The 26,524-nt window shown below is 41.1% G+C and overlaps 1 non-coding gene across 1 annotated transcript; it reads left to right on the top strand.

Annotated features, from left to right (window-relative positions):
- The first annotated feature begins 17,951 nt into the window (after positions 1-17,951).
- LOC138081573 (small nucleolar RNA SNORA2/SNORA34 family) lies at positions 17,952-18,087 on the top strand. The gene has a single exon (XR_011145028.1). It is a non-coding gene; the product is annotated as a small nucleolar RNA SNORA2/SNORA34 family (small nucleolar RNA).
- The last annotated feature ends 8,437 nt before the right edge of the window (positions 18,088-26,524 follow it).

The raw sequence follows: 26,524 nt of genomic DNA, 5'->3' as shown, positions 1-26,524 counted from the left end.
TTTTTTTCCTTTGTCAAAATGAACTTGATTACAAGCCACTGATCCAGGCTATCAAAAAGAACTGGGTGTGAGAAGGGGGGTTCCCAGTGGCATCTGGCAATATTGATCTCTGCCTTAGTAGCTGGGCAAGTTCCCACAGAGCCAAGGACACTACTAAAGTGAGCTTCTGGGGGAAAAAAATAACTTCTTCATTTTCTTATAGATAAAATCAGAATCCCATTGGCAGTAAGCAAAAATTCAGGCAGCCCAAGAAGGAGCAGCACCTCTCACAAACAAGGGGGCAGTGGAGCTGAGTGTGGAGGTGTAATAGGGGCTTCCACATGTGCTGGAAGCATAGAGGGAACACCATCTGAGTGTGAGCTTGTGCCAGGTCCAGATTCCGTAAGAGCCATGTTTTCAACCTTATTCTTTCAGGTAGTGGTTTGGGTGATTTAAACATCCCAAGGTACCACTGAAATACCTTTGGTATTTTTAGCTTATGTGGGTAACTATCTGTGCTTTCTTTTGCTCTAGTAAGATGGTGTCTTTAATCTGAGAGGGTTTCGTATCTTTTGGTTTCATGGTAAATAATTTTTTAAAGTAGGAAATGATTTTGACCATAGTGTGCTACCAACTGTCATTAATCACTATAAAAGTACAGTTCAAGCCATGGTTCATCATACTCTCTTGGGAAAAAAACAAAACCCATGGCTAATACAGTTTTTCAAGTAAGTCTATTGTCTAACTTTTTAACAGGCATTAAGTGAAGAGGTGGCTGAATGGAGAACTGATTGCTATCTGATCTCAAGCTAGCCTCTAGATTCTTCAGTTGGTCCTGTTTCATACCCTGTGAAACACTGGAATGTGTATTCTTTTTAACTAAAGAAGTAAGAAATGACTGGTTCAGGAACTTACCTGGCAGTCCAGTGGTTAAGACTGTGCTTCCACTGCAGGGGGCGCTGGTTCAATCCCTGGTCCGGGAACTAAGATCCCACATGCTGAGATATGGCCAATTTAAAAAAAAAAAAAAAGGAAAGCAAAGACTGGTTGAAATTAACGATAAGATTCAGACAATAATAATGCATGTTGTTCAACTGAAATATGACTTAAAATGATTGTAAATACAATGAAAGTGTGTTGACTTTTATATTGTATTTTATTTCACAAAATTTTCTACATGTTGTGCTCTTCTCTGTAACCTGTATGAGAAAGAAAGTAGGAAATATAACACTATTCTCTCTTTTTATGAGAAACCTGAGGCATAGAAAGTATATGATGCTGGTGTTTGTTTATTAAGAGGTTGGGGGTGGAAGGGGGAATTTGATCTCCTAATTCAATAAATACTGGTTGCTCCTTTGATTAAACACGAGTATGCAGAAGGCTAAGGAAGGAACAAATTTTGCTATCAAGAAAGGATCTCCAAGGTAGTTAGTGTGTAGCTGAGAGGGATCTGCCCCAGGGGACAGAAGACCTTCCTGGGATAGACCAGTGAGTTCAGAGAACCCTGTGAGAATGGATAACTCTTGCTCACTCATACCCACAGATATATCAGCTTTATAGCAAAACCTTTTATTGCTGAAACTGTTGGACTTGGTCTTCACTTTAAGACTTTAGATTATATTCAAGAAAAGGAGGCACAGATGACAGGGTCAGCCCCTGGGTTGAGATAGCCCTGAGTGACCAGATGTCGTGGCCTGTGCCAGGGGCCCCACTGCCATAATTTGCTAAATAAGCATCTACATGTGATAAGTGACCTGTTTAGCTATTTGTATTACCTTTCATATGGTCTGAAAAGGAAGAAAACTGTATTCAAGATGAATTCTTGAATTTGTTACGGAGAAAAAATTAGATGCCACTTGGCATTTGACTTTCACTAATCATGATGAAACTTTGCCATGGCTTAAATTTTCTGATTTGAGGCAGTTGTACTGCGATGATTTATATGGTCACTGTAAGTGGGTAGAAACTCATGGTGAGATTGTTGGGATAGGCCAGAGGATTGAGCAGCTGTCGAATGTCAGTGGTGAATGGACCATCTGAATTAATAATTAATACACTTTGATTGAAAACCACCAAGTTATAAAATCTTACAATAAATGTAAGGCCATTTACTTACCTGTCATGAATAATTTATTGTTTGAATATTTATGTGAGATATCTTTCTGACTTTTACATCTTCAAAAATATTTTGGGGATGCCTGCTTTGTGCATGTACTGGGCTAGTGCTTGCAGTATCAGTCAGCTCAGTTCACTTCAGTTGCTCAGTCGTGTCCAGCTCGTTGTGACCCCATGAATCGCAGCACGCCAGGCCTCCCTGTCCATCACCAACTCCTGGAGTTCACTCAGACTCAAGTCCATCGAGTCAGTGATGCCATCCAGCCATCTCATCCTCTGTCATCCCCTTCTCCTCCTGCCCCCAAATCCCTCCCAGCATCAGAGTCTTTTCCAATGAGTCAACTCTTCGCATGAGGTGGCCAAAGGACTGGAGTTTCAGCTTCAGCACCAGTCCTTCCAATGGACACCCAGGACTGATCTCCCTTAGAGTGGACCGGTTGGATCTCCTTGCAGTCCAAGGGACTCTCAAGAGTCTTCTCCAACACCACAGTTCAAAAGCATCAATTCTTCAGCGCTCAGCTTTCTTCACAGTCCAACTCACATTCATACATGACCGCTGGAAAAACCATAGCCTTGACTAGACGGACCTTTGTTGGCAAAGTAATGCCTCTGCTTTTCAATATACTATCTGGGTTGGTCATAACTTTCTTTCCAAGGAGTAAGCTTCTTTTAATTTCATGGCTGCAGTCACCAGCTTGCAGTATATCCACTAACAAAACAAGGAGCCCTACCCTTATGGAGCTTATGCTCCAGTGTGGGAGACATAACACAGGGCAAACATAAGTAAAATAAATAGGATGATAGAAAGTGATAAATGTTATAAAAACAAAAAGAGGGAAAGGTGATAGGCCTCATAGTGAGGCAGTGGGCTACAGATAGTGTGGTCAGGGTAGCTGCACCAGAAGGTGATATTTGAGTCAGGACTTGGAGAAGGTGCCAGTATTTGTTTTACCTGTATGCCTGTGGGAAGTCACTTAGACGCTCAGACTTTTGGCTCACTTAAGTAAATGTTCGACTCATGGCTTCCATGTGATGCCTCCTTGGATCCTGAGTGGTTCCCCACCAAATGCAATTACTTAAAACATTAACGGGTAGGGGATCTAGTTTTGGGGGAGGCCATTCACTTCCTTCTCCCCTTTGCTTTTACTTCGCTCTGGTGCCTACCATTGAAGGAAAATGGTCTGAAGAGAAAGGAAGTCGAATATAGTTTCATTGCTTTTGAGGCTTATTTTTTGATGCTGTCTCAGGTGTGGCACCGGAGTAGATGAGCACTTGGATGCCTTTCAGCACCACAAAGAGTCATTCCCCACATTTCAGTCAGGACTGCTGCCTCTCTTGTTCAGACACCAGAAACCTATTTTTCTAGTCAAGTTGTCCTCTATTCTCATCCCGCTTGCTGAGCGGGGAATGTGCCCTTACTGACTCCTTAAATTTACACGTAGGGAAATGGAGGCAGAAACAGGAAGACACCTGCCTGATTTCACACAGCCAGTGAGCAGCGAGGTGGTGGGAGGGGCGGGGTCTCCAGCTTAACTCTGCCTCTCACATCTTCCACTGTGCTGCCAGCTCCTCTGTGCATGCCAGGGCTGAGGCATGGAGTGCTGTGCTGATTTGGGGGCATTATCCTGAGAATCTGTAGCTTTGAATGATTGCTCATTGACTCCTCACAAGGAGAAAGTTGACCTTTAGGGCCTTTGTATTTTGCTTTTGTTATAAACCAGATAAGAGCAAGTGTGCAACTTTCAAACTCCAATTTTGCCCCATCATAGCTAAGGGAATTCTTGTGTGTTTTGTATCTGGAATAATGAAGTTGGCTCATAATCACCACTGTCTGGAGTGAAAATTGTTCAAAATTATGTGGGTGCCATAGCCAAATAAAATTTTGTGGTCATGCCTCTTGAGTTTGTATTGTTTGTGCAGTGGCAGGGGTGATAGAGTCAGTTTAGACCCTGGTCCTGGCCTTACAAGGTCTTATTTAACTCCTCACCTGGCAGTGGGAAAAAGTTTGGCTCCTTTTATAGATAGTTTGAGGTTTGAAGATATTGTCTATAAATCATGTGGCACATAAGGGGCTTTTGGAAATGGTAGCTGTTGTCATCATCATCCTGGTAACTTATGAAATGTTGGACATGTGCACAGTTTTTTTCTTCTTTTTGAGGTAAGAGGTAGCCTGTGAGAGCATTCCTCTGTGTTGACATGAAACAAGGCTGATCTTCATGATGCTGCTGAAGCAAAGGGACAAAAATGTGTCCCAGGATACCTTGGAGGAAAACTGGCTGTGATAAGAGAGAGAGTGGGTCCAAACTGGACGGGGTCTTTCACTGTTGTCTAACTTTGCTGAAGAGGTTGTTTGACAAACCTCCACTCTGTTTGTTGGGTCTTTTGTCCTTATACAGGCAGTACTTCCAGTGGCCCCCTTCTGCCCCGTGAAGGTAAGTAATTGCACCAAAAATTAAATCCCTTGTAGAGATAAAACCATCACATGAGCTTTTCCCCCTGCTGAGTATCAGTGACAAAGAGGAGGCAAAATTATTCCATCTTCCTCCTTACTCTTCCTGTTTCTGAAATTCTTTTCTTGTCCTGGAATCCAGGTAAAGGAAAAATAATGGATATTCTATTTGGAAAAGATGGGTTTGATTCTGCAAGATCTCTGTGCCAGGATCTGTGCCAAGATCTCTGGTGCAGTGTGTCACCTTGGTGAAGAGGTGAAGAGAGTTGGAAAAATTGTTCTTTTCTCCAGGATTCGTACTCAGTTGGAATAGTATTATTTTTGGTTATGTGTTGTATTGAAGTTGAATACCATTTCTGTCCCCATTATTACTGTGAGCAGTGTTTATTCTTTTGTTATTATTTTGGCACTGTGTCAGAATGCTATGTGGGTCTCTTATGACTTGTCCTACCTGAACAAGGTATGTATGCTGCTGCTGCTGCTGCTGCTGCTAAGTCACTTCAGTCATGTTTGACTCTGTGCAACCCCATAGACGGCCTCCCACCAGGCTCCCCCGTCCCTGGGATTCTCCAGGCAAGAACACTGGAGTGGGTTGCCATTTCCTTCTCCAGTGCATGAGAGTGAAAAGTGAAAGTGAAGTCGCTCAGTTGTGTCTGACTCAGTGACCTCATGGACTGCAGCCTACCAGGTTCCTCCATCCATGGGATTTTCCAGGCAAGAGTATTGGAGTGGGGTGCCATTGCCTTCTCCGAAGGTATGTATAGTCAAAGCTATAAACCATAGTAGTCATGTACAGATGTGAGAGCTGGACCATAAAGAAGACTGAGTGCTGAAGAATTGAGGCTTTCAAATTATGGTGCTGGAGAAGACTCTTGAGAGTCCCTTGGACAGCAAGATCAAACCAGTCAATCCTAAAAGAAATCAACCCTGAATATTGATTGGAAAGACTGATGCTGAAGCTGAAGCTCCAATACTTTGGCCACCTGATTGAAGAGCCAACTCATTGGAAAAGACCCCGATGCTGGGAAAGATTGAAGGCAGGAGGAGAAGGGGAAAACAGAAGATGAGATGGTTGGATGGCATTGCCGACTCAGTGGACATGAGTTTGAGCAAACTCTGGGAGATGGTGAAGGACGGGGAAGCCTCGTGTGCCGCAGTCCATGGGGTCACAAAGAGTTGGACATGACTGAGCAACTGAACAACAACCTGAACAAGGAACCAGATGGGTCAAATAAGAAGTTCATAATATAGCAGTCTGACCTGATGTGATCATTGATGTCTGTCCTTGCCACCATGAAAAGACTGCTTTGTAGTATATACACATGAACTTTAAAAGGAAGTTCTGAGTTCACTATTTTAAGTTGGAATTATTCCTTGTTTTAAGCTTTAGAACTGTGAACCTGATATAATAAAAATAAAAAACTAGGCAATGAAATACAGAACAGATTCATTCAGCACATATATAATTGTATCCACCACATGAAAAGCACTTCAGTGTGAGCTGAGCAGAGGGTAAAGAATAAAGCAGACTGTCCTTGCCCTCACATGGTTTGCTCTCAGGGGCAGATAGATGTTAAACTCACATAATGCACATGTCCCTCCTAGAGATCTTGTAATTCCTGGCTACATGCCAGTTTTGTTCCCTAACCACAATTTTTCAGATTTGGTTGTTGATTATGCATCTCTTGACCTCCACCCTCTTGTATCTTCAAAGGGAGTCTCTATTTTACCCCATAATATATTGATTATGAAACTTAGCAGCAGCACTACCCATTCTACTAGAAATACATTCATTTAAGGTTCTCTATGGATTTGGGGGCTCATGGGTAGAGGTTTCATAGTAGTCTCTCCCTGTTACCTGGTTCTTCCCTCTTTCCCTGCTCCAGAGCGCCTACCACACTCTCCTCATCTCCCACACTGGACTGTGTAGCCACACCCAGCCCCACAGCACACCCAGTTCTCCTTTCCTAAGGGAAATTGTCTCCAGCTTATTCAACAAAAACACACATAAATAACTTTGTCAGTTAGAGTTGTGCTGAGAAAATACGTAAGTCAAGAGGTTTAATAATAGGAAAACCTACTATCAACTTTTCAGAGTTAGAAAACACTGAACTTCAAGAGAGGATTACCTAAACATCTAGAAGGTAGGTAAAAGCCTGGTAAAGGGGGTTAATGGGGGCAGGGAATAACCTAGATAGTGGGGACAGCAGGTACAAAGGTCCTGAGGTGGCAGGGAATTTGGAGCATTGGGGAGACAGGGGGACAGCCAGGGTAACTTGAGCCTTGTGAGTGAGGAGGAGAGGTGGCAGATAAAAGTGGAAGGTTGGCTGGGGCCACATACAAGTGAGGCCTTATCAGCTGGGTAAGCATTTCAACATGAGCAGGATGGGGGAAGCATTAAAGGGTTTGAAGCAGGAGAGTAGTACGATGGATGATCATGTGCATAACCCCTGGGGGAGGTTGAAATATGGTGGACCAGACAGCAGCGACATAGGCTGCTGAATCTTGGTAGGAAACGATGATAGGGATGATAGGGTGAAGGGGGAAGTGTGTTAGCTTCTGGCCAAGAGAAGATGTACTTTTGAAGGACATTTAATTACTGAGTGCTTATCTTAAGCTATCATTTTTCTCTCTAAAATTATTGGTAGAGAACACTTGGTAGCCTGGGTGACTCTTGGAAGTAAGAAGCATAAATCACGAAATTTTGTACTATAGGGTTTTGTTTTGGTTTTTTTTTTGGATACAAATAAAAATCTAGTTAGGAGTTGTTCCTGGAATAACTAGGCTCAAACCTTTTTTTTGTTTTTAAGTAAAAAAATGAATCCAGTTTCTTAACTATTTGTTTTACCAAATTCAACAGGGGAATATTTTTATTTTCTTTTATTAGTTTTAAAAGCTAACATTCCAGGAAACCTAATCAAAGCCTTCACTTAATGGTGTGTGTGTGTGTGTGTGTGTGTGTGTGTGTGTGTGTATGTGTATTTATAGATCTGTGGGGCATTATTTTGTAAAACAGCCTAAAAGATGGTTTGAATATAGTGGAAGTTTGGTAGAGTTTTGCCTTATATTTGGAAAGCTGGATGCAAGATAGAATTTTCACTTAGCTGTTGCATGTGCCAAGATTCTTGACCCTAACATGAGTCTGCATCAGAAAACACTGTCTAGTCTTTCAGTAGTAGTTGGAGAAACAATTAAATGTAGTTTTTATAAAAACTGGTAGTGCTGCTTGTTCATTGTGAACTTTGGCAAAATATAATACCTTTGCTGCCAAACAAAGCAGGTGCATCTGAGAAATCGTTGACATTTCTGCAAATGTCATCACAAAGCGAATAGTTGATGTGTATGAATCAATTCCAGGAGCTGGATTTTAAACACAAGAGACTATTATGAATATAACTGTGTATTCTGACATTTTCCAAGGTAAAGGGGGGAAAAACTGAATAAAGCAAATTGTATATCATGCCAGTTGGAAGCACTTTGTTTAAATTATTACTCAGGTAATTATTAAGCTAAGGCAATGGTGTTAATAATAAATAACATTTTAGGATATGGATTAGAATGAAAATTGCATCATTGAGGAATTTGGATTTAACTGTACTTTAATCCTTGCAGTATTCTTAAGAAATAACAATGTTTTATGTTGAATTTATTTCTTCTGTACAGTTTTCTGTCACAAATGAAAAGATGAGTCTTTGCTGGTCTAAAAGAATTAAGTATTAAAACAATGTGCATTAACAAAATCTAGACTAATGATCTTTTTGTTTTTGTTCAGTTGCTAAGTTGTGTCCGACTCTTTGTGACCTCATGGACTGCAGCACTCCAGGCTCCTCTGTCCTTCACTATCTCCCAGAGTTTGCTCAAATTCATGTCCATTGAGTCAGTGGTACTGTCTAACCATCTCATCCTCTTCCAGCCCCTTCTCCTGCCCTCAATCTTTCCCAGCATCAGGGTCTTTTCCAGTGAGGCAGCTCTTTGTATCAGGCGGCCAAAGTATTGGAACTTGAGAATCAGTCCTTCCATCAAATATTCAGGGTTGATTTCCTTTAGGATTGACTGGTTTGATCTCCTTGCAGTCCAAGGGACTCTCAAGAGTCCCTTAACCAGCACCACAATTTGAAAGCATTGCTTCTTTGTCACTCAGCCTTATTTACGGTCCAACTCTCACATCCGTGCATAATGATCTTTCGTTGCTGACAAAGCAAAAACGTAACTTTAGGCATGTAGTTCTTTCCCTGATTATTTCTGAGATTCTGGTTTCATAAGAATCTTAACTTTAGTAGAATAAGGGGCTCAGTGCTACCGTGGCCTCAAACTGGGATTGCTGAATTGCTGGCCCTACTGAGCAGGAAAAGATGCTGCAGGTCAGGCCCTCTGTGTGGCTCTTGGCTTCTGCCCAGCACATTGGAGGAGTGTGGTGTCAGGAGGTTCAAAGTCCAGTCTTAAGTCTACCCTGAACACCTGTGCAATTTTGACTAAGTCTCTTAGTCTTTTTTAGGTATCTCTAAACTTTGGCCATCTCATGTGAAGAGAACTCACTGGAAAAGACTCTGATGCTTGGAGGGATTGGGGGTAGGAGGAAAAGGGGATGACAGAGGATGAGATGGCTGGATGGCATCACCGACTCGATGGATGTGAGTCTGAGTGAACTCTGGGAGTTAGTGATGGACAGGGAGGCCTGGCGTGCTGCGATTCATGGGATCGCAAATAGTTCGGACACGACTGAGCGACTGAACTGAACTGAACTGAATCTGTACAGTGAGGGAAGGGGCTGAAGAAGATGGTGCCTAAGGCCCTTTCTAGTTCTGACGGTGTATGCTTCTGTATGTTTAACAGCCTGGACTCTACTGAATAACATAATCACTATTTAACACTGAGTTGTCTTGTGGAATCATATTACAGCTAAATGACTCCAGATTGCCATGGTCATACCCAGAGTACAGGATCAATCCTCTTTATTATATCATAAAGATAGGAGAGCTGGAGGCTGTCTATGCCCTTCCCCCACCTGCTCCTGTGGGTGAACTGGGTTAGCTCAGCAGCCACGCTGTTTACAGTGTAGCTTCCACCCAGGCTTACATTTCTTTACCTAAAACACCTTATGCAGAAGTGTTTTGATAACATAAGGAGTTCCTGTGAACCACTTATCAAGGAGTTTTAAAAATTGTTGTAATGGTATTATGGCCTAACTTGAGGCTCTAAGTTATGTTAACAATGTGTTAAATATGAAAATTAATAGTAAATAGTCATGTAAAGACTTTAATTTGCTTTATTATTGTGGCATCAGATTTACTTGCAAAGTACCCAAATCATAAATGAAAACAATATAGTTTCCACAGATAACTTTACCATTTAAAAGTTTTACAGCCTTTAGAACTTTATGTATAATGGAAAACATGTTAAATTCTTGATTTAGATCTCATAAGATCTCATAAGATAATTCCTACCATGTCACAGGAGAAGGAAATGGCAACCCACTCCAGTGTTCTTGCCTGGAGAATCCCAGGTATGGGGGAGCCTGATGGGCTGCTGTCTCTGGGGTCGCACAGAGTCGGAAACGACTGAAGCGATTTAGCAGCAGCAGCAGCAGCATGTCATAAAAAACTTGAACTAAAAGAGCTGAAGATTTACACAGTCTGAAACAGAATTCATTTTGGAAGGAAAGCCATACATGTTTGCTTAACAACCTGAACACTGCTTTTTCCTGGAAAACCTCTCAATCCCAGGAAAAGTTTCTCCCTGAAATGCAGTTTCCTGTATGGCTAATAGGACATTCATCCTAACCACTGTAAGTACATTTGCTGTCACTGGAGCCACAAACATTCAATATTTTGCAGTAAATTCAAGTTCAACAGGCATTAAATTGATCAATGACCTGAAATTTGAAAAAAAGAAAAAAAAATCTGGGCGAGGTATCAGTGGAGCTCCATTGTTGACCCTGCTGCTGCTGCTAAGTCGCCTCAGTCGTGTCCGACTCTGTGCGACCCCACAGACGGCAGCCCACCGGGCACCCCCATCCCTGGGATTCTCCAGGCAAGAATACTGGAGTGGGTTGCCATTTCCTTCTCCAATGCATGAAAGTGAAAAGTGAAAGTGAAGTCGCTCAGTCGTGTCCGACTCTTAGCGACCCCATGGACTGCAGCCCACCAGGCTCCTCCGTCCATTGGATTTTCCAGGCAAGAGTACTGGGGTGAGGTGCCATTGCCTTCCCCGATTGTTGACCCTACTAGGTATAAATCTGTCCATAAAAGTGAGTCTTTTAAAATGCAATTGTTAAGCATATGGTATTTTTTGGTGAGGTAATTTAATTTTCTCAGCCTTAAACCTGCTTTAGATGTTTAGAATTGTGTCTTCCTGATTTCCTTAAAGTGGAATGTGTCCGTATTTTTGGTGGATTAAAGAAACTGAAGGCCAAGTGAACAATATGGGTACTTTTCTCTCTTAATGTTTGCATTCAGGTTCAGTAATGTCTCCATTATAATGAGTAGGTGGTATGAAAGCCCTGTACATCAGGGTATATAAGATAGGCCATGTAATTTAACATTAGAGAAAAAAGAAACTATATGACCAGGCAGTCATACGATATGTAGCTGATAGAGGCCTAAAGGAGAGATGTGAGGATGTCTTGTGAGGATGCTGTGATTATTATACCCACTGTACATAAGAAAATGGGAAATTAGACTGCTTAATCAGCTTGCTCAAACTGACACGGCTGTTGCTGCTGCTAAGTCACTTCAGTTGTGTCCAACTCTGTGCGACCCCATAGATGGAAGCCCACCAGGCTCCCCATCCCTGGGATTCTCCAGGCAAGAACACTGGAGTGGGTTGCCATTTCCTTCTCCAATGCATGAAAGTGAAAAGTGAAAGTGAAGTCGCTCAGTCGTGTCCGACTCTTAGCGACCCCATGGACTACAGCCCACCAGGCTCCTCCATCCATGGGATTTTCTAGGCAAGAGTACTGGAGTGGGGTGCCATTGCCTTAGGTTTGTACAAAAGTAACCGTGGTTACTTTTGGACCGTGAAGTTTAAATCATTATAACTAGGTTCAAAGACATCTTTATTAATCAAAATAGGAACCATTACAATCAACACATTTTTTGCCAATGAGAAATGTTTATTTATTCCTGTAGTTTGGGTTTCCCAGGTGGTGCAATGGTAAAGAATCCACCTGACAAAGAAGGGGCACAAGAGATGCAGGTTCAATCCCTGGGTCGGGGAGATCCCCTGGAGGAGGAAGAATACTCCAGTATTCTTGCCTGGGAAATCCCATGGACAGAGAAGTCTGGTGGGCTACAGTCCATGGGGTCGCTAAGAGTCAGGACACAACTGAGTGAATGAACACACATGCATTCCTGTAGTGTAAAGATCCCTGCTTCAGGATTCAATGAACTCTTGGAAGGCATTTTCTGCTTCCTGCTGGTTGTGGAAGTGTTTTTCCTGCAAAAAGTTGTTGAGATGCTTGAAGAAGTGGTGGTTGGTTAGTGAGAGGTCAGGTGAATATAGTGAATGAGATAAAACTTCGTAGCCCAATTCGTTCAATTTTTGAAGTGTTGGTTGTGTGACATGTGGTTGAACGTTGTCATGGGGAAGAATTGGGCCCATTCTGTTGACCAATGCTGGGTGCAGGCATTGCAGTTTTCAGTGCATCTTATCAATTTACTCAGCATATTTCTCAGATGTAGTGGTTTCACCAGGATTCAGAAAGCTGTTGTCGATCAGACAGGCAGCAGAGTACCAAACAGTGACCTTGACCTTTTTTGGGTGCAAATTTGGCTTTGGGAAGTGCTTTGGAGTTTCTTCTTGGTCCAACCACTGAGCTGGTTGTCACCGGTTGTCATTATAAAATCCACTTTTTGTTGCATGTCACAATCCAATTGAGAAATGGTTTTGTTGTTGTTGCATAGAATAGGAAAAGATGACACTTCAAAACAATTTATTTTTGATTTTTGGCCAGCTTATGAGGCACCCAATTATCAAGCTTTTTCACGTTTCCAATTTGCCTCAGGTGGCAAACAGCTGTAGAATGGTTGACACTGAGTTCTTTGGCAACTTCTTGTGCAATTGCAAGCGGATGAGCTTAGGTGATCTTCTCAATTTGTTGTCAGCTTCCGATGGCCAGCCACTGGGCTCCTCATCTTCAAGCCTCTCCACTCCTTTGCAAAACTTCTTGAACCACCACTGCATTGTATGTTAGCAGTTCCTGGAAAATGCATTGTTAATGTTGCAAGTTGTCTCCACTGCTTTATGACACATTTTGAACTCAAGAAAATGCCTCGAATTTGCTTTTTGTCTAACATAATTTCTATAGTCTAAAATAAATATAAAATAAATAACAGTGAGTAATAAGTCGTTAGTAAAAAAACATAAAGCGAGAAATGCACATTAAAATGATGTATAACAGAGCTGCATTTATTTAAGAATGTATTCCAATATCAAAACAGCAAAGTTCAACAATGAAAAACCACAATTTCTTTTGCACCAACCTAATACTAAGTGGCAAAATTGGAACTTTTTGCCACTCTGAACCTCTGGCTTGTCTTTAATGTTGTAATCTGAAGATTCTGTTCTCTTTTCCTCTTTACTCTCGCTCTCTCTGACTGTTTTCTACCCTCATGGTTTCTAGAACTTTGTCTAGCTGATGACTTCCAATTTCTGTATTTTTCTATATTTTAATCTCCATCTTTTAAAAAAATTCCATGATCACATTCCCACCCACCAACAGATGGAAATTCCATAGGCATGACTGCCCCCAACATATCTAAAATCTAATGTGTTAATTTTTCTCTAAAATTCTTCCTCATCCTACATTCCCTTTCTCAGGAACTACCAACATTATCACTAAAAGATAGTTACCCAGAATCAGTCTTGACTCCTTCCTGGCTTTCTCCATCACCTACCTTTAGTGGGTTCTGGGTCCCTATTGACTTAGTGACCTCTCTGTAATCTTTCTTGAATCTGTCCATGTTTTCTCTTCTCTCTCTGTTCTTATTTAGGCCTGAAAATTTCCTACCCCAGTTAGTTCAGGAGACACCTAAGTTTCTGCCTCAGAGTTTCTCCAACATCAGTTCATTCTTTACCCTGTAATCAGGGTAATCTTTATAAGTGAAAATCCAGTTTGTACTTTTTTTCTTGCACCCCGACATTGGTGTTCTACCTACAGCAGAGAGTGCAAGTTCCCTAGCAAGTGGCAAATAGTCCCTCAGAGCCCAGCATCACCTACCTTTGTTTGCACCTCTTATCTTGCTTCCCAAATAACTGATAATCTATAGACACAGCAAACTTTGCTTCCTGTCATGGCCACTTTCTTTTATGCCTCTTTGCCTCATGCGTGCTGTTTCCTACACCTAGGATCTCCCTCATTAAATGGAGGTGAATTCCTATCCCATCAAGAGGTTGCTCCACTGTCAAAGTCTCCATGAAACTCCATCTCCACAAAGCCTGCCTTCCCCTTACCCCAGCGTGGCTGTAGTGCACCTTTTGTGTTCCTGCAAACGCTGTGCTTGTATGTTAGCAACTTTCTTTCAGGCATCTGCTAATGATTTATTTGGAAGACAGCTGTCTCTCTCTCTCTCTCAAAGCTCACTGGTTGAGGGTCTCAGAGCTTGGCATAAATCAGACATTTGCTGAATGACCAAATGGTTGCTATTTTGCATTTGAAAGTTGAGTGTATTTTCTGTTGTCACTGTAACAAATCCCCATTGGCCTAGTGGTTTAAACAATAAAAATGTATTATCATGCAGTTCTGGAGGTTAAAATTCTGAACTGAGTCTGATATGGTTTATGGATTGAACTGTGAAGAAGGTTCAACTCCCTTCTTTTCCTGAGTCTTTGTTTCCTCATCTGTGAAGTAAGTAGACTGATGCTCGTCTGTGACCCATCAGGATTTTGTGGATATGCATTGCATGTATTAAACAAGGAATATGTGAAAATCTGTAGCATTGTGTTTATGAACTCTAAAGAGCAAGAACTAGTTTTTCCTTTTTTCCCTACTCACAGGGCAGTGAGGTTAGCGCATATCCGCTCCTTCCTGGGCTATGCTGACCAGTTTAGTAGCCATTGGCTGCCTGAAGTGTGGCTCATCCAAGCTGAGATGTGCTGAATGTATTAAATAAATACTGGCTTTTGAAGATGGTATAAACATTGTAAAATGCCTCATTGATATTTTTATTGGTAACATGCTGAAGATATTATCATATATTTGCAATACTGAGTTAAAACATATTAATAAAATTAATCTGACCTATTTCTGTTTACATTTTAGATGTGGCTGCTGAAGCGTTTTAATGACATTTGTGGATTACAGTCTATTCCTCTTCAACAGTGTCACTGTTCTGGGAATCAGCATCTACTGCTCTGTAACAAACCACCCAAACTGTAGTTGCCTAGAACACCACTTTTTAGTTTTTATAATTATTGGAGTTGACTGGATCTCACTGGAGTGTCCACAGTTCCTCTCCCTCATGTGTTTGCAGTCAGATGAACATGGACTTAGATGCAGTTTGCTGTCTGCTGCCAGGATGCTCCTCCCTGTGCATCTCAGCCCTTGGGACATCTCTGCTGGCTTCTCTCCAGTGAAGATCCCTGGACTGCTTTTACTGCAGCTCAGAGTAGCCAGACCTCTTTTTAAAAAACATTTATTTATTTATTTGGCTATGCCAGGTCTTAGTTGTGGTGTGCAGGATCTAGTTCCCTAACCAGGGATCAAATCTAGGCCCCCTGCGTTGGGAGCACAGAGTCTTGGCCACTGGGTCACCAGGGAGGTCTCTGGACCTTACTAAGGCCTGGCTTGAAAGTGTCAGCACAGCCTTTCCTCGCTTTTCTACTGGTCTGAGCAGTCACAGAACAGGTAGGTACTGGCCATGGGGGAGCGGCACAAGCTTCACCACTTCGTAGGAAGTGCCAGACACTGCAGGGAGGTGGAACTCTTGGGGACGAGCTGTCACATTCTCCTCACCCAGAGACAGTTCAGCTTGTCTGAGTGTGTATTTCCCACGCATCCCCAGGGGTAGGAGACTTCTTTTTCTTAAGATTGTGGATATTTTTGGTGCAATATTGCCTCTAGCAGTTAATTCTGCAAGAAATTTAGGAAGAGGCAAGAGGAAGACTTATCCCCCTGGATTTTAACCATCTGTTATCTCCATGATCATAAATGGTAATAAAGCAATGAGTTTTATCATAAGCATTATCTTGGAATGGGAGCCATGTTCCAGTGTTCTAAGGAGTGAGCTGTGTGTGGCAGACTATATATAAATCATGTGAAACCACAAGAGAGGGCAGGAGTAGCCTGTGTGTGCATGTGAGTGTGTACACATGTATTTATGCATTTGGGGGTGTGTGTGTGCATGCATGCATGAGTGTGTAGTCTGGTGCTCAGAATGAAGGCAGTGGAGCCCACCTGCATGGTTGGAATCCCAGCCCTGCCACTTCTCCAGCTTTGTGACCCAAGGGAAATTTCTTCACTTTTTTTCCTTTCATTTCCTCACATATAATGTGGGTCACAACAAAATCGCATAGTTGTTACAAGGAATAAGTCAGGACCTACAGAGGATTTAGAATGCTGTCTGGGTAGCACATAGTAAGTGCTCAGCAGTTCTATTTTATTTCTCTGTTTATGGTTCAGTTTTATACCTCAGTAATCTTTCTCTCTCTGTCTTTTTCTCTCTCCAGGGAAGAAAAAAAAAAATGATGAAAATGAGGATGACAATTACCAATCTAAGTGGGACCAGTTCCAAAAAGTCAACCCAGATAAGAATTGTTGCAGTGGTAAAATCCCAAACATCCTTGGCCTGTGAAGCCTTTGTTCTCAGAGAACTGAATGAATATGTCTTGTGTGCTTCTTATGTAGAGGGGTGCATCCCGTGGACACTGTCGTGTGCAGAGTTACCATGTGTGGAATCTGAGCAGTGCTCTGGGGTCCCTCCAGAACCTTGGCTTTTTTTTTTTTCCTGTGTTTCAATGAATGATTTGGACCCTCTGGTTAAATATACCTGTCTTGTCATTACAAAATCTTACCAGATGGCATGTAAATGTTTTTAAAGTGGTTAAAAAAATCATATGCTCAGATCAAAGCTATAGAAGATTGCTGACTTTGTAGATAACCTATAACATTTACTTCCAGCATTCAATACTGGAAAACTAGGAAATGGGGGTTACCATCCTAGCTGCACTGTTAACTAGTCTTGTGATCACCAGCCCGCATAGATCCGTTTTCCTCCTCTGTAAGCAGGCAGCATGGCCTCTCAGACCTGGACCCTCTCAGCTCATAGCAGTGGGAAGGAGAGCATGACAGCCACAGTTAATAAGGACTCTTGTCCTTCATGATTTTTAAATATTGGAGCATTGATTCATCTCACTTTTTATACAAGAACAAAATTTAATTGAGAGGAAAAATAGTAATGTTTTAAACTCCAGTGGAGACAGGAAAATCTATTTTCCATGTATAAAGAATGAAAATATTTTTGCAAGAGAGAAAGTTTGTGTATAGAAGAGGGTATTCTTGAATTTCAGAATACTTATAAAGTTCATGGTTTGAATTCTGTGTTAAAAGTTCTGATGAGAACAGATAAATCAACACACTACTGAAAATATAATGTGCAGGAAAGTTGTCACATTTCACTTAAAAAGCACACACCAGCAAGTGACTGCCAGGGGCTGGTGAAGGAGAGACAGAGTGACTACTAACGGGTATAGTTTCTTTGGAGGATGATGAAAATGTTCTGGAATTGTACTGTGGTAATATTGTACAACTTTGTGAATATACTAAAACCCACTAAATTGTGTACTTGAAATGGTGAATATTATGGTATGTGAATTATATCTCATTAATGCCAAAGCCTTTGACTGTGTAGATTACAATAAACTGTGGAAAATTCTGAAAGAGATGGGAATACCAGACCACCTGACCTGCCTCTTGAGAAACCTATATGCAGGTCAGGAAGCAACAGTTAGAACTGGACATGGAACAACAGACTGGTTCAAATAGGAAAAGGCTGTATATTGTCACCCTGCTTACTTAACTTATATGCAGAGTACACCATGAGAAACGCTGGGCTGGAAGAAGCACAAGCTGGAATCAAGATTGCTGGGAGAAATATCAATAACCTCAGATATGCAGATGACACCACCCTTATGGCAGAAAGTGAAGAAGAACTAAAGAGCCTCTTGATGAAAGTGAAAGTGGAGAGTGAAAAAGTTGGCTTAAAGCTTAGCATTCAGAAAACAAAGATCATGGCATCTGGTCCCATCACTTCATGGCAAATAGATGGAGAAACAGTGGAAAGAGTGTCAGACTTTATTTTGGGGGGCTCCAAAATCACTGCAGATGGTGACTGCAGCCATGAAATTAAAAGATGCTTACTCCTTGGGAGAAAAGTTATGACCAACCTAGACATCATATTAAAAAGCAGAAACATTGGCCTTGAATCAAGGCCAGCTGTTTGCTGAAGCTGTTGGTTTCGAACAGGAGCCTAAAGAAGTCTCTTTCTATGGTCTGTTGGCCATTTCAGATCTTAGAAATGTAATGGTCAATTCATTAGAAAGAAACATCTCAGTCATTGGTGATAGGGGCTTATACTTATTTGTAGTTGATTAATACTAGGATCCCAAAATTTAGAGATCCCTGGTTTAACTTTTTCATTAAAATTATAATAATGTTGAAAAAAAAAAGTAGAGACATTATTTTGCCAACAAAGCTCCATCTAGTCAAGGCTGTGGTTTTTCCCGTGGTCATGTATGGATATGAGAGTTTGACTATAAAGAAAGCTGAGTGCAGAATTGATGCTTTTGAACTGTGGTGTTGGAGAAGACTCTTGAGAGTCCCTTGGACTGCAAGGAGATCCAACCAGTCCATCCTAAGGGAAATCAGTCCTGAACATTCATTGGAAGGACTGATGTTCATGCTAAAACTCCAATACTTTGGCCACCTGATGTGAAGAGCTGACTCATTGGAAAAGACCCTGATGCTGGGAAAGATTGAGGGCAGGAGGAGAAGGGGACAACAAAGGATGAGATGGTTGGATGGCATCACTGACTCAACGGATATGAGTTTGAGTATACTCTTGGAGTTGGTGATGGACAGGGAGGCCTGGCATGCTGCAGTCCATGGGGTCGCAAAGAGTTGGACACGACTGAGCAACTGAACTGAACTGACTGAGAAAAAATACACTAGTACTTAGAATGATTTAACATCTTGCCAAATGAAAGTATGCATGCTTGAATCTCCCCACGGTTTAGAAGCATAATCTCCAATATAATGCAAATTTCTTAACTCTCCCTGCATTCTCTTTCTTAAATAATGAACAGTGTATAAAATGTTCTGTGTGGTTTGGAAAGTCATCTCTTTTGAAGGGATTTTGTGGTTAAGGGACAGGCAAGTCGGAGTCTTTTGTCCGAGGTGACTGATGACTTACTCTTGCACACAGCCTGGTGGGTCCTGCTTGCTGGAAGTCTGCCTCCCAGACTTCCCTACCAAAATGTCTTTAAGAGCTGAAGGAGTCAACACCTGACCCCAGGCTGGCTCACTGAGGCCTGGTATTCAGGTTTTGGTTTTCAGTGACCTGAACCAATCAAGTAATTCTCAGACAGAGACTTGAATTTACCTTGGTTCATAGGGCCAGGTCAAGTAGCTTGCTGAGAAAAACAGAAATAATAGTTCTTACTTATTGTACTAAGTAATCTAAGAACATCCCTTTTTGTTGAATTAAAACAGTTCCATGTAGCAAAGTGTCAATATTTGTCTTAAAATTTATATATAAGAATGTACCTTTGATATAGAAGTATCATCTTGTTCTTTGCTTCTGGGTTTTACCACCAGCTTACCCAAACTGATTAGATTACAACGGTACCTCTGATAGACAAAGCCATCATCTTTAGCTATTTGAACCTGGATAAATATTTTTGCAACAAAATCCAAATTAGAGACTTAAAGTTCCAGTTAGCAATCTTGTTTAAACAAAAGCTCTTTCTGTTGCCTTGCAATGGAAATCAAGATTATTACCAACATTTGATTTCATGAAGGTGTTCGCAAGTTTAAATAATATTTTTGGTAAAAACAAAAGTATCTAATGTTTTTAACTTAGGCTTAATTCAATACATTTGCATAGTTCTGTGCAAGTAACTCATCTTGGCTCAATTTTTCCTTTGAGAGATTTTAAAATCACAATTATGCTATACTCTTTTATGTATCCTGATACATTGGATAATATTTTAGTTTCATCATGGAAAAGAACATTGAATATGGAGACATTTTTCACTGTTAACTTTTAGCCTCATACATTTTCATAATTTATTTTTTTCCACTTGCTGCTTTTTATGACATATGTGACATTTGATTATTTACTACTAAATGTGATTTGCATAAAGCCAAACTGCACAACCCTCTTGCTGAAGATAAAACTGAGGTTAAAGATAAAGATTTATTTTCATATTTGTATAGTGAATGACTTTAGAGTGATGGTTTTTGTGGGCTTTTATTGCATATGTGTGTAAGAAATTTCATATGTATATATTAAGTAGGCCTCTGAGTATTGAATAATTGTTTTATGATTTTGATTTACATGGTTTACATTTTCATAGTATCAGCTATATTTCGTTTGTACTGTTTATGTCTCTTCAAACCATTAATAATTATCCCATAAAGTATAATTTTTATAGCAATGCAAATGTCCAAGGAACTACAAATGTTTTCTGCATTGTAAATTCAGTACAGCATGCTTACTTGGGCCTTCTGGGTGTTCCCTTTCAGCATGGCTTCAGGCATCCCTGAAGCAGTTTTAGTTCTTGGATGTGCCTTCAGGAAACCGTGCCTTAAAACACTGTTGTTTTCTGGCCTGCATGAGAAGAGGATGAACATATGGTCTGCAGTGCTGTGGCATAGCCTTGTCATCTCAGCCAGTTGACCAGCTTGGAGTGTGATGGTTAGGAATAGTGAGGCTGTCGTAGAAAATTTTCAGGATGTGCTCTGGTCATCCTCATGATCTCAGGGGTTAGTTCCTTTCTCTGACCACCCCCCCCCCCGACCTCACTGCCTGCCCTCTGTCCCCCAGATAGCTTTTATTCATCCTTTTGTTTTAGTTTTTTTTTTAATGTTTATTTTTTTATTTGGCTGAGCCAGGTCTTAGTTGCAGCCTGTGAGCTCTTAGTTGCAGCCTGTGAGATCTAGTTCCCTGACCAGGGATTGAACCTGAGCTCTCTGCATTGGGAGCACAGATTCTTAGCCACTGGAACACTAGGGAAGTCCCCTTTTGCTTTAGCATAAACATCTCTTCTCTCAGGAAGTTTACCCTCTTGACCCCAAACCAGGATGATGCCACCTGCTATCTTTGCGTAGCACCCTTTCCAACTGGTCAATATCTTTACTGTTCTTATATTTCTTCAGTTAGACATATGCCCTGAGCTTTATCCTTGCTTGTTACTTCTTCCCCTCTGCTTTATACAGTCCTTCAAAAATTAACCGTTTAAGGCAGGATTTGCAGAGTTTTTGCAGGCACACATACACAGAGACACTCATACACAGTGGACAAGGACAGTATAAATAAGAGACAGCATATTTAGTGGCCATGGGTATGAACTCTGCAGCCAGCCTGCCTAGTTTGAACCTGGCCCCATGTACTTACCAGTAGGTAACTATGAGCAAGGGGCATAACCTCTGTATATCCCAGCTTCTTCATTGGTAAAATAGGGGTGATGACAGTAGCTTTCTCATAGAGTTGTTATGAAGACTAAATGAGTTAATGTATGAAAAGGGCTTGGAACAGTACCTGGCACTTTGATCAGTCAATTAAAAAAGAAAAATTTGAAGCACCGTTGATTGCATTTATCTTGTTCAGAACCCTGGATACTACCATAAGTACATGACAACTGAAATTTACCATGTTACCTGGGGGATGGGGCATTGTAGAGGATTCATTCTGACATAAGTTCATTAACCTCTCACATATATTTTTGGTGTTTTGATGGACACAAAGTTGATGTATCATATAGGATAGGATATTGTGTAGAGTGGATTAAAAGAGAAGGAAATCACAAAGAAAAATGAGGCCCATGGAATTAGAATGTAAAGTTGTGAATGGAGTATGGGATTTCCAGTTATTAAGGGCTGATTAGATGAAGGGATTAAGAATATACAAGAATTCTGACCAAGATTTTGAATCTAAATGACAGTAAATGTAGTGATGGTGACTTCTAACTACATGGAAGCTAACCTTTATGTTAATAATAGGATGTAGCCTGTCAACAGGGATCTCCAGTGGATATACCCAAAACACCACAAAATGAGAATACATCCCTAGCAAAGCATATTGTTTTGCAAGTCTTAAAGTAAAAATAACATCTCTTCTATCCAGATCTAGATGTTAAGATATGTCTTCATAGCTGAAAATGGAAAATAGGCATAAATGCTTCAACTAGAAATTGCAGGGCAAGATGAATTTTCATGTGCAAAATTCTAGGAATAATTACTCATTAAAAATTTTTTTTCTGCATCTGTGTATCAAATTTATTTGTGAATTTATGTTTCTTAAATATTTTCAGAGAGTGGAAATTTAGTTGTAAGACCCTTTAACTTTTGACCTTGCAGGCTGGCAGTGCATAAACCATGTTCCGTGGCATTAGAAATATATTTTTGTAGTCCCATGCTGTTCTTAGGATTTTGGCTTTCTAAAAACTTTTCAACCCCAGTTTTCTGGCACATCATCCCATTGCTGTGCAGCAGGATACAACTCAGGAGCTGGATAAAGATCTCTTCACAGGGAGTCTTATGAGTAGTTCCAGTGTGGTTTTAGGTGTAAAATTAATGTTCTTTTGGTGCAGTTCAGTTCAGTCGCTCAGTCGTGTCAGACTCTTTGCGACCCCATGAATCGCAGCACACCAGGCCTCCCTGTCCATCACCAACTCCCAGAGTTCACCCAAACTCATGTGCATCGAGTCGGTGATGCCATCCAACCATCTCATCCTCTGTTGTCACCTTCTCCTCCTGCCCCCAATCCCTCCCAGCATCAGGGTCTTTTCCAATGAGTCAACTCTTTGCATGAGGTGGCCAAAGTATTGGAGTTTCAGCCTCAGCATTAGTCCTTCCAATGAACACCCAGGACTGGTCTCCTTTAGGATGGACTGGTTGGATCTCCTTGCAGTCCAAGGGACACACAAGAGTTTTCTCCAGCACCACACTTCAAAAGAATCAATTATTTGGTGCTCAGCTTTCTTCACAGTCCAACTCTTGCATCCATACATGACCACTGGAAAAACCATAGCCTCGACTAGACAGATCTTTGTTGGCAAAGTAATGTCTCTGCTTTTTAATATGCTGTCTAGGTTGGTCATAACTTTCCTTCCAAGGAGTAAGCGTCTTTTAATTTCATGGCTGCAATCACCATCTGCAGTGATTTTGGAGCTCAAAAAAATAAAGTCTGACACTGTTTCCACTGTTTCCCCTTCTATTTCTCATGAAGTGATGGGACCAGATGCCATGATCTGGTCCCATTTTCTGAATGTTGAGCTTTAAGCCAACTTTTTCACTTTCCACTTTCACTTTCATCAAGAGGCTTTTTAGTTCCTCTTTACTTTCTGCCATAAGGGTGCTTGTCATCTGCATATCTGAGGCTATTGATATTTCTCCCAGCAATCTTGATTCCAGCTTGTGCTTCTTCCAGTCCAGCGTTTCTCATGATGTATTCTGCATGTAAGTTAAATAGTCAGGGTGACAATATATAGCCTTGACATACTCCTTTTCCTATTTGGAACCAGTCGGTTGTTCTATGTCCATTAATGTCCCACAAATATCATCTCTTCTTGATTGATTATTCCAGAAATAGATATTTTGTCTCAGATAAAACCCCAAAACTTTTTAGCATGATCTCTCAGGCTCTTGGTGATCTCCCTCCTAACTGTTCCCTCACTAATTCACTTGTGCTTATTGAGCTTGACCATGTCCTGGATATGATTCTAGACACTGGGGAAGTGTAGTGGGTAAGACAGATTCTCAAGCAGATTACATTCTGGTGGGCATTGACTGAAAACATGTAATTTCTTTCCCATCTGAGATAGAAATAGGGATTTTTATCCATAGACCCAATGAGACCATGACTCCAAGTATTATAAGAACCCCTACCCTGAGTGAGAAGGGTAGGGGTTCTTATACTACTGCAAATGTAGTATATTCAGATGAGAATTCCCGTGTAGTAATCAAAACTCCTAACTTGATTTAGAGATGTTAGTTTTTTATAGGCTCTCATTCAGGGCTGCTTGAGCCTGGAAGCCTTCTGTGGGAAGGAGGGCTTGGTTTCCTGCTCTGTCCTGCACCTCTGATCTACTGCTTACTGCTAATACATAGATACCTCTTGAGGCTCCAAGCAAGGGGAGCCTGGTGCTCACACCATATATGCTGTTTTATATGTTAGCAAGCTAAATCTCACAGAAGAAAAAGATGCATGTGGCCAGTAGTTCTTGACCATCAAGTGTGGTGAAGTTTAAGGATAAAATGTGTTGGCCCTTGCAGGAATGTGTTGTACAGTCTACTCCTGCCTTAAAACTGGAGCTCTGAAACTAACCTGATTTAATCATCTCTCTTACAGTCATGAACATGGGATGAGGAAGTAAGGAAGGTTTAAAGACTGAAGATAACTGGGTTAAGAATCAGAAATATTGAATGTTTTCTGGGGTGAGATGGTATATCATTTTTCTTCTCTCTAAACTCCATTGAAACTAGAGTCAAATGGATATTTCTTTTAAAGGTACAAACACGCAAAGACAGAAGACAGTAGCAACTAAGTTATGAAACTGGAGAGCAGATAGATAGTCTGGAAATGAGCTAACAGCCTAAGAAAGCTGAATCTGAAGCCAGTAGTAGGAGAAAGCTGAGAGTAATCTAGATTTACAATGCAGATTTCTCCCAAAGCTCAGGAGTTGGTGGAAGCATGGGGTTTAAAAGGGAAGGTGGGCAGGAGGAAGCAGTTTGAGAAGCAGTTCTATTCTTAAATATTCTCCCTTGCTGTGCCACTACTACTGTGACCAAAGTCTGGAGGTGTATATTCTGGAGTGAAAGGGAGGGATGCTAGATTAGGGGCTAGGCTGGGCACTGTTGACTGTGTTTGTACTGTTCAAAAAGCAGGAGTTAAGTGACACTATCTGAGTGCTCAGTGCTAAAAACTGAGAATATGCACTCAGCTTTCAGGACACTGATGCCTTTATCTTTCAGAGACTGAAAGACTTTTCCCTGTAATACTGGTCAGCTAAGAGGAAAGACCCCTTTCTAAGAAATAGGCCCTGTCCTCTTCACCCTACAGTAAAGTTCAAAGTTGGCAAGTTGCTCCCATTACTCAGAGCTTTCAATCAGGATTTTAGCTCCTCTGAACAACTGAAGGGTCACTGGATATTTATGGAAAGGCTCTAACATATAAAATTGAGAGCAAATAAACAGAAAAATATCAACCTGGGGTGGCTGAGGGGAATAGAGCTTATGCAGAGAAAAAAAGGTATCATTAATATATTTAGAGAGAGACAAGACTATTGCAGCCATGAAATAAGAACAAGGTACTATCAATGAAGAACATTCATAGAGCAAAAATAAGCTCTTAGAAATATGACAGTAAAAGTTTCAAAAAGTAAACAATCTACACCAGAGTTTGGAATACAGATTCAAGGAGTCTTCCAGAAAGAAAAGCACGAAGAGAAACCAGGAGAGAAAGGAAGGCCAGCATTCAAAAATAGCTATTCCAGAAGGCAACAACAGAGAAATCAGGATGACATAAATACTCAAGACAAACTTTCAGAACCAAAAAACATGTTGCTAGATTGAAACAGCCTATCTAGAAATCAGAAGAAGGAATGAAGATAGAGCACAAGGTTCTTAGGATCCTATGCCTAGGGTCTCTGCAAGTTTCCAGAGAAAAGAAGAAATAAAATTAGGAAACAAGGATTAGAATGGCTGTGCACATTGCAATGGAGACACCAGAACCACAAGGCAGTGAAACAATGCTTTCAGATTTCTGAAAGAAAATAATTTCTAACCTTTAATTCCATACCTAGCCAAACTGTCAGTAAGTAAAATGTCATTAACGATGACATTTTCAAGACAGTCACAATCTCAGAAAACTCTTTCATACACTCTACATGCTTTTAAAAGAAGTTCTTGGAGAACTTGTTCCAACAAAGCAAGAGTAAGTAACACAGAATACAGGAAGTAAGAAACTCAGCACAGGAATATTCTGAGAAAGATACTGAAGGGAGATCCCAGGATGGGAGACTTTGCCAGGTGCGAAAGGATACTGGTCCAAATTGGACCCGTATGACTTAAGAAAGCTGTAATCTAAATATAGCTAACACTGCTGAATGCTATACATGAAAGTTAACAGAGAAGGTGTAGGAGTTCTCATGACAAGAAAAACTTTTTTCTGTTTTTTAAGTTTTTATCTAAATGAAATGATGGACGTTCACTAAATTTGTGATAAGACTTTAACGATATATGTAAGTCAAGTCATTATGCTGTACACCGCAAGCCTAAACAATGCATGTGAATTATATCTCAATAATACTGAAGGGAAACCCCCCCACAAAAGTCCATTTAAAATAAAAATAAAAGAGAAAGCTGTCATCATCAAGTGCCATTACACCATCTTTTTATCTGAGGACAGAAGGTGGGGAGAGCCTGACCCCAGTTCTATCTCAGCTGTGCTCTCCTGTCCTTGCCTCCACATGCTGAATGGGGTCCTGCTTCCTTCCCTTCATGCCCTGCTGCTTAGATTAGCTGTTCATTCTGCCTCATAGGGTTATTCTGTTTCTGCTTCTTGGTGGGAGACTGCATGGACTATAAAACAAAAGAGAGAAGGAGGGAGGGAGGAAGGGAAGCAAGGAGGGGTAGAGGGAGGGAAAGAGAGAGCGCTGTACACTCTCCCTGCCTATACTGCCACAGACATCCTGTACCCACTCTCACTAGATCCTCTCAGACTGTGCATCGCTAGGGAGCCTTGTTTCCAGAGGGTAGCTCATTGG

The sequence above is a fragment of the Capricornis sumatraensis genome, chromosome 6 (assembly GCF_032405125.1).
Source record: "Capricornis sumatraensis isolate serow.1 chromosome 6, serow.2, whole genome shotgun sequence".
Lineage (NCBI taxonomy): Eukaryota > Metazoa > Chordata > Mammalia > Artiodactyla > Bovidae > Capricornis > Capricornis sumatraensis.
The sequence above is the reverse complement of the archived record's forward strand: the minus strand, read 5'-3'. Positions and strand labels throughout refer to the sequence as shown.